This window comes from Drosophila suzukii, unplaced genomic scaffold (genome assembly GCF_043229965.1).
Source record: "Drosophila suzukii unplaced genomic scaffold, CBGP_Dsuzu_IsoJpt1.0 scf_20, whole genome shotgun sequence".
NCBI lineage: Eukaryota > Metazoa > Arthropoda > Insecta > Diptera > Drosophilidae > Drosophila > Drosophila suzukii.
The window spans coordinates 242,239-254,029 of record NW_027255907.1 but is presented as its reverse complement, the minus strand read 5'-3'; the positions used below and the strand labels follow the sequence as shown (position 1 = coordinate 254,029).

At 44.4% G+C, this 11,791-nt stretch overlaps 3 long non-coding RNA genes across 5 annotated transcripts; 2 read left to right on the top strand and 1 right to left on the bottom strand.

The window, feature by feature from the left end:
- Positions 1–1,930: 1,930 nt before the first annotated feature.
- LOC118879733 (uncharacterized) lies at positions 1,931–3,926 on the bottom strand. Its single transcript, XR_005016077.3, has 3 exons — positions 2,697–3,926; positions 2,519–2,593; positions 1,931–2,462 (listed from the first exon to the last, which is right to left on the bottom strand). It is a non-coding gene; the product is annotated as an uncharacterized lncRNA (long non-coding RNA).
- Positions 3,927–4,916: 990 nt separating this feature from the next.
- On the top strand, positions 4,917–6,792 carry LOC118879731 (uncharacterized). Of its 3 annotated transcripts, none has more exons than XR_011605612.1 (4): positions 4,917–5,145; positions 5,208–5,276; positions 5,372–6,076; positions 6,261–6,792. It is a non-coding gene; the product is annotated as an uncharacterized lncRNA (long non-coding RNA). The 3 variants fall into 3 exon arrangements; XR_010655219.2 differs by having other exon boundaries at positions 4,922–5,145; positions 5,372–5,845; positions 5,912–6,792; XR_005016076.3 differs by having other exon boundaries at positions 4,924–5,145; positions 5,372–6,792.
- Positions 6,793–10,033: 3,241 nt separating this feature from the next.
- On the top strand, positions 10,034–11,568 carry LOC118879739 (uncharacterized). The gene is made up of 3 exons (XR_005016085.3): positions 10,034–10,187; positions 10,253–10,397; positions 10,463–11,568. It is a non-coding gene; the product is annotated as an uncharacterized lncRNA (long non-coding RNA).
- The last annotated feature ends 223 nt before the right edge of the window (positions 11,569–11,791 follow it).

Sequence of the window (11,791 nt, the reverse complement as noted above, 5' to 3'; positions counted from 1 at the left end):
ATGCATTCAAAAAATTTAGGAGGTCTATCCCTATGATAAAATTGTATTTTCTTCCCTTAAGCGGGGCTAATTTCCATCGTACTCTTGCGTTATTTGGTAAGTTAAATTCTTTTGGGGCTGTGGTATGAATTTCGTACGCTATTACGTCTTTGCTGTTAATTGTAGTGTATGGTATGGGCGTATTTAGTCTCACTTTTCTGTAACCGTTAATCTGGTCGCTAACTAAACTCAAGGTGGCTCCTGTGTCTATTAAGGCCACGTATTTCTGTTTGTCTATGTTAAGTTCTATTAGTGGTAACCCATCCGAGGCGGCTTCGTAAAAAAACCGTATTATTGAATTCTGCCTGTGGATAGTTTTCCATTTGATTATTGTCGTGTTTACTGTTCGAGTTATGGTCACTGTTGTAGTTGTCATTTTCGTATCTGCTTTGGTCGGTATTGTTTTGGTGTTGGTTGGCTTCTATGTTATCTACCTCCATAGGTACCACATTCGCTGGCCTATTTTGCCTAGACTGATGTGATCCTGCTTGTTGATTCCACTGATTATTTTGATATCGTCTACTTTGTCCGGAGTTATTGCCTCTAAAATTCTGAGGGGTATTGTTCTGTCTAACTTGTCCTGAATTGTTGCTCTGATAATTTTGATGTACATTTTGCATTGTATTGTTTTGCTGATTATATTGTTGATAGGTATTCTTATTTTGCTGTGCATTTTGCATTGTATTGTTTTGCTGACTATATTGTTGATTGGTATTCTGGTTGTTGTTCCTGTAATTGTTTTGATTAGGTCTTCCTTTCCTATACTGATACCTAATGCAAATATTCTCATATCTGCGTTGCATCATTATCTTTAATATAGTGCTTAAGTCTCTGACTTCGTAGATCTTGTCTAGTAAAGTGCCTTGTGTCATTTCTTTGGCTGTGTTAACTAATAAACTTTCGACATTACTTAAATCTATAAAATTATCATTCATATGATACACAATTAATTCATCATTTTTATATTTTATATTTTGAATTTCTACTGCAAGCTCGCTCACCGAATTCACTTTCAGGTCACATATCCTCTTGTAGATTTGGTGCGGCTCCGTGTCTGGTCTGTACCTTAACTTCAAGGTGGCTTTTATCAGGTCCCAGTTGTCCGGCTCCGGGATATTTATTACTGCATCCTTTGCTTGACCCTGAATTGTCCTGTAGAATATTGTCCTTGTGGCTTCTCTCTTGAGTTGTGGGTCCTCTACCGTCTGTAACAGGTACTCCACGCTACTGAAGAAGGAGTTGATGGAGATTTCCCCGGTTCCCGTAAAGGTTGCCAAACGATTGATGTTTTTGAACAACCGCTCTTGTTGGGCTGGGTTGTTTCCATTTCCTTGGAGCTGTACATACGCTTGTTGCAGTTGCTCCAGCTGTCTTTCCCTTATGGCCAATTGTTCCAAAAGATCCGCTTGGGGCTTCTGGCCGTTATCGTGAGCCATCCTGCTGTTGTCGTATGAAGCGATCCTTCGCTGCCTTCTTCTATCCAGGTTGAGTTGATTTCCTTCTTAGCGCTGTCTAAGTCGATTTTAGTTCGATCTTTACAGGCATTAATCCACTGATTTTTAGTTGGATTTAATGCTGTTGCGCTGCTTGGTCTGGTTTTGCTTTGATCAATGCACTTTTCTATGCACTGCACCACGTTCACTTAGCGGACTGATTTTTAGTTCGCTTCTGTTCGCTGACTTTTTGTATTTTTTTATTTATCACAAAAAATTTTTGTTATATTTTTTTTTCTTCGCGTTAAGTTCGATTTGAATAATCACTGGACCCTCTTTAATTAAAAAGGATCCTACCGACTGCGCCAATTTTGTTTAAGGAGTCGCGAAGTTTTAAAAAAAATAAATTATTTGTAAGTAAAAACACGTCAAGCGGGGTTGGTGGGCAAAAATCAACTGAATATTCTTTATTGATAATGTTTTAAAGAAAACTTAATTTAGGTTTACAGAAGTGCTTATTACGAATTATTCTGGTTGACATGTGTAAGATCGTTGGCCTCTAGTTAGCCTGAATTTAATAACGATCGATGAACTATGCATTTCCTGTTTACTGTGTTATATTGCTTTTTTGGATTCTTAGAACTTATTTTGGTTGGCATGTGCCAGATCGTTAACCTGTGCATTTCCTGTTTGCTGTATTACTTTAATATATTGTTTATTTAGCATTTAATGAGTTAAGCAATTCTTGTACTTTATTATTAAGAGGTGGTAAAGAAGAAATTGGGTTTTGGACATATGTGGGAAGTGAAGTGGGGTTATACGTAACTCGCGTTCCGCGTCCGGTTGGGGCTGGCGGGCACGAGAGTGTTCGAGGAGCGGCAATAAAATTTGAATAAAACGAAAAACAGAGTTTGAAAAACCGGCATAGAACGGGAAACGCGGCTGAAACAGGGGCCAGAAGTAAGGGGCATACATGGCAGCTCCAGCATCCTGAAATAAATATTGGATTAATACAGGAAGCAGCCAAGCGACACCAAAATACTTACCTGCAGCGAAGCAAATGAGAAGTCTTCTCCGCACCAGCTTTCGAGTGTTGCCAGCGTAAAGCCAGGCTCAGCCGGCTGAGGACGATTGAAGGGCGAGAGAGAGAGACGAGAGGCGAGAGAGGTCGTGTGGAGAGAGAAAGGATGAAATAGAAAGGAGTGAAGAAATGCGAAAACTTACCTAGAAAGTTGCAAAATCACCATGAGCCAGGGAAGGGGGCGCCTCGATAGGCGATCGATTGGCACTAGATGAAAGTGCGATCGATGGGTACACAAATGGTAATATCGGCCAAAGGTGGAAATATCGCAACGAGCAGGTGGCAACGCCGCACCGTCGATATCGATATCGCACATCGATCACACCCGAATGGTGTGACCAGGCGGAGGAAGCAAATAAAAGGAGTAGAACGCAGCGATGAGCAGCGAGGTGGGGATCGATAGCACACGAGTATCGATGTCCCAGTGGAGTCAGGAAAGATATCGGCGCGGGAGATTCAAGTTGCTACGAGGAGGATGACCAGCGCTGTAGAAACTCAACGGAGTTAAGAGCGTCGTGGGAGCATCGAGGGAGCAACGAGGGAGCGCCGCGGGAATCACAAGGACTCGAAGGCTAGGATAAACAAGAAAACGCCGGAGAGTAGGAACGAGTTTAAAATGTTTCCCGAAGTAAGGGGGGAATGTGAGGAGTTGAATAACTCCCCACAAATAGAAACAGCAGCAGATGGCCGGCCGCTTGCCAGATACGCGGCGAATTCGCGTAGTAACGGCGCGGCGAGGAGAGCGAGAGAGTTTGGAGACCAACGAAGGAGAGCGAAGGAGTTTGGAGACCAATGAAGGAGAGCGAGAGAGTTTGGAGACCAAGGATGGAGATCGAGAGAGAGTGGAGACTTCGCGGGCAAGGCAAGAGTGCCGTGTGCAATAGCGGGTAACGGGACTCCACCGGACTTTGGACTCTCCCGTGAACTTTGGACCGGGAGAGGAAGTGCCACATCTCGGCGGTGGAGCGGCACACAGGCGTGCCACAAGCATCACGGGAATCAGCGGGATGGCAGCAGTGGGCGGAGCATCGATTGGAAGCGGTACGGGAACGACAAGTGGGTCATCCAGGAGGCACGGACTTTGGACCCAGAGTGGAGAGATCCAGCGGGCCGTGCGCAAAAGGGAAATAACGGTTCCCGGAGGCCCTATATAAGGCCGCAGAGCGCTGGCAGCTGGATCAGTCGATCACAAGGAGTCAAACCGTCAAGATCACTCAGATACCAAAGTGAACAATCAAACAACCAGATAATCTACAAGGGAGCAGCAGCAAGTCGAGTCGCCAGAGAAGCAGCGCCGTGGGAGCCTACAAGGAGCGAGATTGCTACGTCGAGACGTTCGGGATTGGGATACCAGGAATCTCCGAATTGAGACGCAGGTAGCTGAGATCCAGAGGGCATCACACGGCTAGGTCAAGGCGGTCGATTAACCCTGTCCACAAAGTCCTGGCGTTACGCCTGGAAAGAGTATAACAAGCCAGAAGGGAGAGCGGTCGATCGGTACGGTCTCGAGTGGTATTATCCAGGAGAGCCCTACGGATTCGACTTGCGAGGTCCCGGAGCGGCGTGCCCGAACCCCGAGTACCAAAAGCCACACGGAAACGTCCCGGACAAAAAGCAAAAGGGTGAGGCTAGGGTGGAACGTTCGTTTACACTAGGCGTGGAAGCGAAGTAAGGCGCGAGGCAGCTTCCTGGCGTTCCGCCTTGACTGTCCGCGCGGGCTGAGCAGAAACCCCAGTGGGACCATCCGGGACAGAGCAAGGGACAGGTGGCGGTGTGTCGAAAGGAGCGATCCTGGAGAGCGCAGCTTCTGTTCACCCTAGTCTGAGAACGGTGACGCTTCCCTAAGCCCGTACGGCCGATACCCCTCGCGATTCCGAGTCGTTACCAGCAGTCACCAAGTCACGCGTGAGAAGTGAACAGCGAGCGAGCGTCTTCAGGGAGCTGCGCGGATCTTCAGGGAGCGGCGAGGATCTTCAGGGAGCTGCGAGTATCTTCAGGGAGCTACAGGACTGGAGCACCGAGTCATCAAGGCGAGAGGTCGTCGAGTCATACAGGACCGTCGGAAGCACCGAAGGTCACAAGCAACGAGTCAAGGCCAACCAAGCGACTAAGACACTTGTAATAATATACCCGCAATAAAACCCAATACGAACCCGTGAATTCTGTGCTTTCTCACTGGGCTACTGGGCGGTCACGTTAATATAAATTTGGTGGGACGAACACACAATATACTGAGCTAGCCGCACGAATCTCGTAGCGAGCAGACCATAAAAAACAGTTCGTTACAGTATTGTCGGCTGATTCCCAGGTTGACGACTTCCAAAATGACCACCCGCAGGGAGTCCCTGAGACCTAATTGATGTTTCTGACCCCCCCGATAGAGATGTCTTCCTTTCGACCTGCCTCATCAACTCAGCAAAGCCTTCTTTGATATTTTTGTCAATCTTGTCGCCGATAAACCGTTCCATTTCAGCTCGAAACTGGTTCTGGGATTCTACCACAAAGTTCCTCAAATCGCTACCATGGCCCTGGTTGTCGACTCCTTCGAGGCTATACTGTTCTTGGATCGGATCTAGCTGGATGTGTGAAAAAGTCGGTATTGGTGTGGAGTTGTCGCCAAGCTCTAATCTTTTTGGGTTTCCCACCCGGTTTAGAGTGTGAAACGGCATTGGTTGCAGTGGGGGACAAGTGAATGATCCTGCGTTCCCTACAGGGGTCTTAAGGTTCCCGCAATCTTCCATATTATTTCCATTCTTACCCATTTTAATTTGATAATTTATTTCTTCAAAAATTATTAATTCGTAATTTTGTCTTTCAGGAAACAGAAGGGGAAAGAACTACTATAAACTGTCCCATCCCCTACGGTGAACTGATCTGCGGCGCTATTTCTCTAATGGACTGTCCTCGACCTTGGAACATGATAACAACATTTAACGTTTAACACAAAACAATGACAGAGACGACTCTTTCCAACTTCGACTCAGTCGAAGTTTGGGAGCCAAGGGTGTCATTTTATTTAGTAATCAAAAATCCATGTTTCTTCACTCACCATCATCCCATCGACCTCTCGATACATCTTAACCGCCGTTCGTCAGTCAAGGACACCGAGGAATCATCCAGAAGCTTCTGAGACTCCTGTTCTTAAGAAACTCAGGACTCCGGATTTCGGTTGTATTGGCGACTGCCTGAAGAAAAAGGATCTTTTTACGTTCCCCCGACTGTTGCTCCTGTATCTCGATCGCAAATCTTCCAGTTCGCTTGGACCAGCTGATGTCGTCGAGAAAGGAACACAGTACAGAACGTTTTCTTTCTTTTCTTACTTTCCTAATCCAAACTTTATTTCTCGTCTTTCCCCCAGATCTTTCTGCTGTTCGCCTACCGGTCAGACGAGGACTTCATAAAGATCTATGGGATGGATCTATGGATCTATTTGAAAGTTGGGCGCCAATATTGTTATGTCCCAAAATAGGACTACGTGTGTCCGCAAGTGGGCAGCGCCGGCTAGCTCTAGAGCACTTGGGGTGTGGGTACTCCAACCCTGCCCACACACGCAACAATAAACAAACAGATGTTTGTACTTCACAACACTTCACGCTGCAACAGCTGTTTTATGGCTGGACCAAAACATTGACGAAATATGCGAAACTATAAAACTAACACAACACGTGATTATCACAAAACTAATTCCCCGACTTGTTCCTTTCTAGGTCACAGGACGCCATCAGATATATTGTGGGCTTTTGGGGGCAAACCGTAGCAGCCGTAGATGTCTCCGACTGCCCCTTGGACCGGTCACCGTAAGATACCTTGGAACCGTTTACATGTTCCCTCCCCTCTGAAAGATATGTCTACTCCATATTCATTCTAGTACCATTTATTCACTTAAATTATTTACAGGGCTTCAGCTTCCCGTAAGGAATCCCATCAACCACCGCCCGCTGGGTGCAACAGTCACACCAAGGGATTTACGTAGACGGGTTGACTGGTCTGTTTTCTTTATTTCGGTCCCTACCTAAAAGAGCTCTCTTAAGCGGATCCCAGACCCGAGGATAACACACGAACCTATTCTACGCGGTCGCTGGAGAGGATTCCCCGTGGGATTAACAAGTGCTTGGCTTTGACGGTTTAAATGTCAAGCCTCGCCCAGAAGGAGCGATAAATTGCAAAAACTATCAGATACAAATGTGAAAAAAAACACTCGCCGTGAATTATTCACATCCGGCAATAAACAGTTTAAAATTTGTGGAATATATATATAGGTTAATTTTTAAGTGTTATATAAGATCACCTCCCCCAACAAATTTTATATGAAAAGAATATAAATAATTAAATAAACAAATAACTGAATAAATTAGGGGACAACACAACATAAAGATAAAAGGGTTATTTCGCGTTTAAGCCGCCGATCTTTTCCAGGTCCCGTTGGTGACGTAATTCCACCACCGAATTCTGGGGAGGATTATGCCCCCTCCTGGAGTGAATTCTCCACGCGCGGGGATGACTTCTCGCAGGCACGACGGGTTCCTCCAGGTAGCTAGCGGCTGGAGGCGCCGGACTCGCCGATGACGTAACCTCCGGCCGAGAACCGGGGTAGCTCCAAGAAAGAACTTGGCCAGGCCCTAATTAATGGAACCTCGCTACTACCTTCCTCGTCTCTTCTCGCTGGCCTGAAATGGGATTCCTATTGGACTTTTCCCCCACTAACCGGAACGCACTCACCGTAGGGTCTTGACCAGTCCGGCTTTGCACGGGCGGGCTCACTCCTTTTTATTTATTGGTACTGTGTTCGAAATTTTTTGCTAAACTTGTCTAGGCGCTGATGGCCACTCGAACACCACGACCGCGTGAGGAGATTGCTAATTCACCGAACCCGCTGCGACTGCGCGCCGCCGACACCAAATCTGAACTGATCTAGTGTCGGCCATTTTCCTTCCGCTAACCCATGCAGATTACGGACCTCTGTTCCCTGCATTCTGGGTCAATGTCCCTATAACCTCCATTTGTCCGGTTTGAATTTGAATTCGCCCCCGAACTGACTCCAATTTCCACGTTGCCCATCACTGGAAACCCTAAACCCACTTTGCATCCCTGGTTTTCTCATTAGTCGATTACTGAGGGATGGCGACATAACAGTTTTTTGTACAGAAGTTTACAACGCAGTGAAGGAGACGTTTCAGACCCCATAAAGTATATATATTCTTTATGAGGATCACTAGACGAGTCGATCTAGCCACGTCCGTCTGGCCGTCCGTTTCTACGCAAACTAGTCTCTCAGTTTTAAAGATATCTGGCTGAAACTTTCCCAAAAGTCTTCTTTCTTTAGGTTGAATATAAGTCGGAGCCAGCCGGATCGGACAACCGGAAAAAAAATTTACAATAATTATATCTTTGGTGTTTTTTAACAACTAACCTCCGACGCTTGGAAATAACATATTTTAATTAGTTCTGAATTTCGTATTTAGTTTTATCAAAATCGGACGACTGCCATAGAAACGATCGAAAAATTGGAAAATAATATGACATATATGTCGAATTACGTTCGGGTTCCATTAGAGCGGAGTGCGTTTCGGTCTGAACACAGGCGTCGATTTACAGAGAGTGACTAATCGTTCTTGTAAATGCCTATACTGTTCCTGCGAACCACACACGGCGACAGCGCCACAACGCTGACGCCTCGCTAAAACGGTTCCTCTTTAAGCACAGTACTCAGATCGGCTAAGAGTTTCACTAGTCGAAAAATCGTATTTTTTGTAGTGTGACCGAAGTTTTCAAGGTTCACCCGCAATGCATGTAGCATGGTCTTACTGTCAAGCAGTTGGGTTTGAAATTGAAATTTAAAAAGGAGGAGTCTGCTGGTACACAATTAAATTAAAATTAAAATAAATGGAACGTTCAACGAATATTTTTATTTATCTAAATTAGTAGTTTAAAGCTTCCTTCTCGTCCCACGGATGCTGCGCCGTCTTTCCCGCTCCACCGCAGTTCAGCTCCGAGTCCCAATAGGCATATTGGACCTTAAGGAAGTGGGAGCCGGATTGGGAACGGGGTTGATCCGCTGATGCTGCAGGAAGTCGCCCAGCATCCTGGCAGTGGCTGGCTAAGGCTTCTCCAACTGTTGCTTAGCAGGCGCTACATTTTCCTCCTCCCTATAGAAGCCAGCGGGTCTTTCAGCTCCGCTTAAGCTGCCAAGTAGCTGGTGGTGGTGGTGTACGGAGTACTAATGGAGAGGTTGTCGGAGATCACTTTCTTTGCGAGGAGACGCCCGGCAGGATGTCCATGTAGAGAGCCAGGTCCCACTCGGCATATTCCTTCCCAATGGGATTCTCTGGTGGATCTCCTCCAGCACTTCAACAATTCTTCGAATTTGCCCCTGTTGTTTTGCTTCCTGCCGGTGAAATCCCACAATAAAGGGCAACAGCTTGGATTAGGCGTTCTATTTCATCTGCACTGACCTCCTGCATCCTATTTTGGGGTTTTCCTTTCATTTTTAATATTTAGTTTCAACATCGCCTTTGCACGAACACCGCCAAAGATTAAATTTCTTATTCTTTGGGCCGCTGCTAACGGCGTTCATCGAAAATTCACTCGCGAAATCTGGTATTTTGTCTGGTATTTCCTTAGCTCATACCGCGCTCAAAAACAGACCCGACGAAAACCTTTAGCCGCCTGTTTGCCTCTCGCTCACTCCTATGGTTAGCTCGCGGTTTTCGTCGATCTGAGTACTAGGCTTTAAAAAAAGAAAATGACAAAATCCACGAAGCCTGCAACGCAGACGTGTGTCGTGCTACACTTTTTGTAGCGCCGCACAGGCAACAGTTCTAACGGTACGTTGCAAGGCGAGCAGAGAGAAACAATGATATTGCAAATATGCAGGACATAAGATGACACAAGAGAAGACACAAGAAACTAGCATTCCTTATACACTGAGATATAGCAATCGCCGACATATATATACTATTGGGAATAAATTTTTTTGGTATTTTTTGTAATAATTATAACTGCAAATACAAATATACAAATTTCGGCTTGCCGAAGTAAACTTCCTTTCTTGTTTTAATTTGCTGTCCTACCAAATTTTTGGACTATCTTAACCGCCTCGAAATTACTTTGTTTTAAATTTCGCCTAAACACCTTCTGGCCTTCCTTATAGATGACTTCTTGAGCTCTCAAATTATATTGCTTTTCATTCGTCAGATGCTGCTTTGGCCTAATTTCATTTAACGGCGCCTGTAGCGACTGGCGAACCTAGGTTCAGCCTGAAAGCCTACTATACAGGGTCCGCTTAAACCAAAGCTTGACCTAGTGTGGCAACCTGTGTCGGCTATTCGATATTTCGATAGTTTTGAATAGCTGAGCCAGGGTGGTCTTGGAAAGTTCTAGTTTTGACACCTGTCGGTCGTCATATGATATATATTTCCGCCAAGAGCCTCGCTGGTATCCAGCCGATTCCGGTTAAGTTATTCTTATTTTAACCTGCGAGAGAAACGGACGTGCCAGCAGCTCAAAATTTTAATTTCACTTAAAAGACTAAAAGTGGCATCCAGTATTTTTGAGTGGCATCCAGTATTCTAAGTGGTGTTTAGCACTCAGTGTGGCTGCCAGCTATAAAAGCTAGCCAGCGAATAAAGCTTAAAGTAAGTGCAAGTGCATTTGTTTGGAAATTGGGGAGTATTTAACCTCCAACAAAATTTCACTACAGGTATTTTTTAAAAATTCCGGGTGGAAAACCCAGCCAGTGCTGCCACAAGTTGCCGCCAAAGGCGCATCTTATTGATTCGGCCAATTTACTGGAGGATTTACCACCTCAAGAAGGCCAAAATCAAATCTCGGGGCCCAATCGTCAGGTATGGTTTTTTTTGAGACACGCATGTCGCCATATCTGTAATTAATTTAAATGCCCAATCGTCAGGTTGGCCCGCGAGGAATGATTTGGAGAGATTAGTGCCCTGAAGTACCCCTATCTACTATCTACCTATCTACGGGCTATGTAGTGCCTTTCAAGAAGTGCAGTTTTACTTAGAGCGGATCCGATGGCAGTTTAATTCAATTACATAACCTGTCCCGATGCCCATCATGCCACGCATCCGTACACCAGCCGAGTTTTAAGGGGTGCGCGTAGCCGTCTGGGAGGCTTCCGAGTGAAATATCGCTGCCGCAGATTTAGGGATTTATACCCGATTATGTTGTAAAAGCGCCGCGTGTGTGAACGGCTTTAACCTAGCAGGGCACACTAGCCAACCGGGTTTAACCTTAATGGAGATAAAACTCGCTTTCATATTGGATCAGTCCTAACCTATTATATAACCAAGGCGCTTTGAAAAACCGAATTTAAGAATTAATGGGAAAAGGAAATCAATGAAATCAAAGATATGTAAGCCATGGGCAAACAATAACTTTTCGTAAAGCGTCAAGTGGCAACGCTATGTAAAGCGATAGTTATATTAACAAATTGAAAGAAAATAACCAGTCACTCGGGTTAAAAGAGATAATGCACGCCGAGAAGCTGTGATTTAATTTAAGAAGAGCTAGATTTTTTTTAGGTTTTAATGAGAAATTTGTTGTTGTAAGGTATTCAAGGAAGTACGATGAATTAGGTACGGGTTACAAGTTTAGTTTAAATCGTTCGCGCGTCTAAGAGAAATGAGAGAAATGTTTATTTGCCCTTTAAATTCTATATGGCGAGAAATATCGCTACCATTAACATTACAGCCAACCCATCCCGTCCGGAGATCGATCTTCAACGTTGGAGGAAATGCCGTGAGTCACACTAACTAATCACATATATATATTACTTTATTCACATTTCTCGCCGATCCGTAAAGTGAACGAAACTTATTTAAACATAAGCCCCGATCTAAAAACAATTAATTAATTAAAATACCTTGAGTTATTTGCATTCTCTATGAATTAATTTGCGATTTTCAAAAGAAATAAAGATCGCCTATTGTTAAATCCTAAAGTCTCTAATTGCCTAAAAACATGAATTGATAAAATTTAGAGAAAGTCCCTTTAATAAGATTTTTTTTGTGCAAAAATAATACAAGAAAACTAGAACTATCGAAAACTATTTCTTTAAGCTAAAATTTATATTTAGTAAAATACATTGTTATATCATGAATATTATCTTCCTATGCATTATTTTTTTTAAATACCCTATGTTCTTTTTATAATTATTTAATATGACTTGTATCGCTATCCACGGAAAATTAATTAGCTTTTCGAACAGAAATAAAACCAT